Below are 5,746 nucleotides of genomic sequence, written 5' to 3' on the forward strand. Positions count from 1 at the left end.
TATGATGACAATATATATACTGCCGACAATAAATAAGGGAACTAATGATTTGAATGTAGCTATCGTTGAGGTGTACACTTACAATACCGTGGCACTGCATCTGAACGCAACAGCTAATCATAATGGAATTTCACATCACGCATGAACAGCACGTGATGCACGTGCACACAGAAGCCAACGTGTGTGCGCCAGCAGGGGAACTCACAATCACTGTTGCAAGTGAGCTAAGCCAAGCTAAAAATGCCTCTGAGACACTATCCCAAGTTGCCCGATTTGTGGGCAAATAAAAAAATATAGTTTCTCGACTGTATGAAGGTATAGCCTCAAACGGGTGGGGTTGCACTAAGACCTTGGCAGGCCTAAAAACGACACCGAGACAAGATTGTCTCATTACATTAAATGGACTACGCAATATATTCATATCGGCTCCTCTTATAAATAGTGAATTTTGTACAATAACAGGAAGGCGAATTTCAACATCTACCGTTGAAATCCGGCTCTATGCAGCCCACATGAAAAACGCGTCCTGTGACCAGCTGACCACAAGCGACAAGGATTGAGGTGGGCTTGACAATACCAGGGACGGGCTGTGCGTCAATGGCGTTACATCATGTTTATTGTTTACAGTCGAATCAAGGTTTTGCCGCCGATTCACAGATGGCAGAAAACGTTTTTGGCGACGTAGCGGCGAGCGGTATGCCAGAGCAACCATTCTTGACCATGATCGGTATGGAGGCGGTCTCGTGGTGTGGGGAGGCATCACACATGGACTGATTTGGTTAGTGTGAAAGGATATTTGACTGGCAAGCGATATAATGACGAACATTAGCGTCATGTCGTTCTATTCGCTAGAATTATCGGCAGAAATTTCGAACTGCGAGATGACAATCCCAGGCCTCCTCATGCCCAGGTTGTCTCCGATTATCAATGAGAAGACATACGGACATTGGACTATCCCGCTAAGCCCCCTGACATGTTCTCAATAGAGTATCTGTGGGATGTTCTCGGGCGGAGAGTGTGTGCCAGAGACCCAGCACCCGCCAACGTGGCCCAGCTTGGGGTAGCTCTTCAGGCTGAATGGAGGGCAATACCAAGGGCAACCATACACAAGTTAATCAACAGTATGCCATCACGGTGTCGTGCATGTAGCGCCCAACATGGTGGACACACCAGACATTGATCTCCGTCAAACATTGAACCATAATCTGGTTAACGTTGTTGATTTACACCCACAGTTGTGTTTGATGATTGAGTTAATAAATACTGAATTATATGCTATTTTCCGCGGCAATGTTTATTTTCGATATGCGACTTTGTGACAGTAAGGAAACATTGGTGAGTTGCTCCGTATCGGAGAGGTGAGGTGGAATGGGGTTTAAAGTTGCCTTCAAGATTGTTGATCTCCTGTGCGTGCGTGTGTATATATTTTTGAATAAGATAATTTTATTTCTGGGACTAAATGTCAGTCTCATCAAGTGGTTATTCCCACGAATACCGTGCCACCATGTCGGGGAAAGATGGCACCCAGAGTGCATTGCAACATTGTTACCGCCCATCTTCCGTCTAATCGGCTCCACGACAAACAGAATATACTTGGGGCCATTTTTGATGTATGTAGAGTGTGTCGTATATGAATCAAATCAGATCACGTTAAAGTGTTTACATTCATATTTGCAGACAGTAGGAATTGCTCTTGTTTCGTAAAGCCCTGACATGACATAGCCCCCAGTGACCCACGGTTCCGAGTGCTGAATCTTCCAAAACACGCGTGTCGCCGCACCTGCAGACGTTGTCGGCATTGACGTCGTTGCGTGCCGATACGTCCCAACCCTGGTAGCCACATCTAACACACTGCAGATCGTATCTATTGAAACTCATCTCAAGGGAATCTTTGATTAGGATAAACTGACGTCAGCAAGGCCGCCAAGCCCGGGGACCCGGGGACAAGGAGGGGGGTACCCTCTATGTGCCAATACAATGTAGGCCCGTCGCATTGACTCACGAAATCTAGTATTTGTTAAGACAGGCCAGGGAATGGCTTGATGACAACTCCCTTTAAACTGATGTACATCTCTAGTTAAGAATAGAAATGGCCAGATGTTTCCCCATGACGTGTTTTAGGAACTGGTAGGCAACATTTGTATTTGAAATTTGAAACAAAAAGTTTGAAAAGTTTGATTTAAAGAAATACAAGTTTGAAGAATGCTTTTAAACCACCTTCATACCACATTAAACACCATACACATCCAATCTTCTTCTGAAATAAGAAATGAGTCCACAAGTGTACGTACATATAGCATAAACGCTGTGTTGTTGAAAAGGGTCACTCTAAAGAAATGTGACAAGTTAGTTTCGCCAATTCAACTCTTGCATCAGTGTAACATTCACACCTGATTTATGAATTGTAAATCGATGGTTGTTTTAATATTTATTTCCGCATTGTACTAAGACGTCATAACAAACACTACTAATATTTCTATTCAATTTCAATTTCTTATATTCAATACGTATAAGCCACAGAACTTTGTGTGTAGGCCACAGAACTTTGTGTATAGGCCACAGGACTTTGTGTGTAGGCCACAGGACTTTGTGTGAAGGCCACAGGACTTTGTGTGTAGGCCACAGAACTTTGTGTGTAGGCCACAGGACTTTGTGTATAGGCCACAGAACTTTGTGTGTAGGCCACAGGACTTTGTGTATAGGCCACAGGACTTTGTGTATAGGCCACAGAACTTTGTGTATAGGTCACAGGACTTTGTGTATAGGCCACAGGACTTTGTGTATAGGCCACAGGACTTTGTGTATAGGCCACAGAACTTTGTGTATAGGCCACAGAACTTTGTGTATAGGCCACAGAACTTTGTGTATAGGTCACACGGCTTTGTTTACAGAATATAATCATACAGACAGGTTGTTAAACATTGGATAATACGTTTCTTTCAGCATGAGCATTATAAATGTATTTAGCTTAATCTGAGACCACATAACAGATCTATTATTTGGTCTGGCTAAACTAGCTGCAGTACGTGTCAGGATGGATCTTGCGATGATAAAAGAAGGTTGAATTTGTGATAGTTTGGATAGATATAGAACTTGGTTTTAATGTAAGTTTGTCTTCAGTTGTCAAACACGTGGCAGATAAATATAGAGTGGTATTCCTTTTCAACACAGTTTAAGCTGCATAACGTACATTAACGTAGATTTCGTGGAATATTTGCATGCCGCCCAAGTTCGATTTCTAGATGATGACAGCTTAATCGAAATCTAGAAAGAGCAGTTTTTAGTTAACTGACGGCATGTGTTTCAGACGGGTTTAACTTTATAAAAGTTGTGAATTGTGAATATTGTTGCATTTTTAGGAGGAGAGTTGTTCACTATGCTATGTTTGCTGAAAGTTGTCTCTCAAACGTTGTTGAAACATTTTTAGAAATATTGTTTTGTTTCCATACGGGGAAAAACACACATCGCCATGCCAAGTTTACACATACATTTTCTTAACTATGTAAGCCGATTTATCTTACCCTGCTCATCATGTTATAACATTTTCTCGGTATGCGACATTCAGACATTGTGATAATATTTAGCCAAAAGTTAACGTTTATACATGGCATGTACACTATTAACATTACAGCGATATTCCACAACAAAGAACGCAAAAAATAGGAGGAAAAAACTTATGGAGATGCGGGGTATCGATCCCCGTACCTCTCGCATGCTAAGCGAGCGCTCTACCATCTGAGCTACATCCCCTCTGACAATTCGGAGAACAATTTGTCATCATATCACAACAACTTGCACTGGGTTCCCCATACGCTACTTTAATGCAATGTATGTCATGTTTTTTTATGATATTATGGTATAAATCAACGTTATGAATCATTTTTTGCAACTCGGCGCAACTGTCAGCTGATTTATCTACCGGTCGTTCACTAAGCGCGCCCGCCGCTAATGTCCGTACAGCGTCAAACTCAACAACAGTGTGTGGAGCTTCTGCTGGGCGCGGCAAGTTGGTGTCTGTCAAATTTGGACGGGTGTCATGTAGTGTCAATGGCGTTATTTAAATTAAGAAGTAATCTAGATATAAAGCCATTGTTTCATAATTGTATCAAATGGTGTGTGTTTCGAAATTACGTTTCTATTATAATTTATGTACATGTGTACTTTGTTGTGTATGCTTGTTGTTTTGTCCTAACATTATATTGTCGTGATCAGTGATGATCAACGGATCACATGTTATGAGACATACGTTTTCGGACGGCCATGTTTGTCGCGACTACTCGCGCCGAACAGACATTGTCAATATTTAGATGATGGCCTGTTTTTAATATAAAGTCGTCATTTATGACTGAGTGAGATGTTTTACAGTCCCTGTGATTAGAGAAAAAAACACGAATGTTTCTTAAGCGTCCGAAAACCCATGACACGTACGTACGGGGGTACAGAATTCCTGAAAAAGGTGATAGATTTTTCAGCACTAGTAGTAGTTGTAGTAGAAATAGTAGTAGTAGTAGTAGGAGGAGTAGGAGTAATAGTAGTAGTGACCCTTGGTGCGATGTACTGCAGAACAATATTTTTGTGACACATGCAGTCGTCTTGCCATGCCTGCATCTCTGGGAAACACCTCATTGATAAAGTATAGGATGCAATTTATCCCTTTTTGTTTGTTTGTTGTTTAACGCCGCACTCAGCTATATTCCAGCTCTATGACGCCGGTTTGTAAATAATCGAGTCTGGACCAGAAAATCAAGTGATTGACATTATAAGCATCGATCCACGCAATTGGGAAACGATGACATGTATCAACCAAGTCAGGGAGATCACCCGATCCCGTTAGTCGCTGAACAATGTGTTTACCTTGGTTTTAAATAATTGCTCACAGCTAGCACATCCTGAAATATTTTTGTTGTGGGTTAAAAAATAGTGACAGAGCACCCAAGTCCAATACACTCCCAGTCATTGGTACCAGTGTGATTGGATGCATGCTCTTAGTTGGTTTTGTTTGTTTGTTGTTTAGCGCCGCACTTAGCAATTCCAGCTATATATATGAGACAGGCTGTAAATAATCGAGTCTGGACCAGACAGTCCAGTGATTGACATCGTGAGCCAAATCAGCGAGTCTGACCACCCGATCTCGTCAGTCGCCTCTTACGACAAGCATAGTCGCTTTTCACGGCAAACATGGGTTGCTGAAGGCCTATTCTAACCCGGATCTTCACAGGTCTCAAAGTTCTGGGAGACAGACTGGGAAACAGACCACCGTGATAACCCTGACTTTCGGGCCACTGTGACATTCAGCTGGAGTGTCACATGAGTGCGGCGCTAAACAACATTCACTCACTTACATATTCTCTATACATGACAGAAAAGCGGCAAATATCTTATTTGTGTGGGTTTCTTTTATAATAAATAACACGTAAAGATTCTTTTTTATTATTTCGGGACTGACATTGCATAAGGAACTACATTTATTTTGGTACGTAATATCCGATGTTTCTTTGCATGAAAAATAGCAGTGTTAATGATACATTTCATATATAATGTGCACCAACCATTAGATTTGGATATGAGTCAATTATGATTATGTGTTCTTGGAATTTCACCATCGTTTGTTTGTTGCATTCTTCTTATCAGCTGCCTCTTCACTTCACGAAACAACTAAATGTCAATAAAATAATTAATTCTATTTCAAGACGATTATCGTTTTTTGTGTGTGAGACGGACGAAATCCATGTGTGAACTACACACC

At 41.5% G+C, this 5,746-nt stretch overlaps 1 non-coding gene across 1 annotated transcript; it reads right to left on the reverse strand.

Annotated features, from left to right (window-relative positions):
• Positions 1–3,677: 3,677 nt before the first annotated feature.
• Positions 3,678–3,750, reverse strand: Trnaa-agc. Its single transcript has one exon. It is a non-coding gene; the product is annotated as a tRNA-Ala (tRNA).
• Between the last annotated feature and the right edge of the window lie 1,996 nt (positions 3,751–5,746).

The sequence above is a fragment of the Haliotis rufescens genome, unplaced genomic scaffold (assembly GCF_023055435.1).
Source record: "Haliotis rufescens isolate VD_foot unplaced genomic scaffold, xgHalRufe1.0.p SCAF_5, whole genome shotgun sequence".
NCBI lineage: Eukaryota > Metazoa > Mollusca > Gastropoda > Lepetellida > Haliotidae > Haliotis > Haliotis rufescens.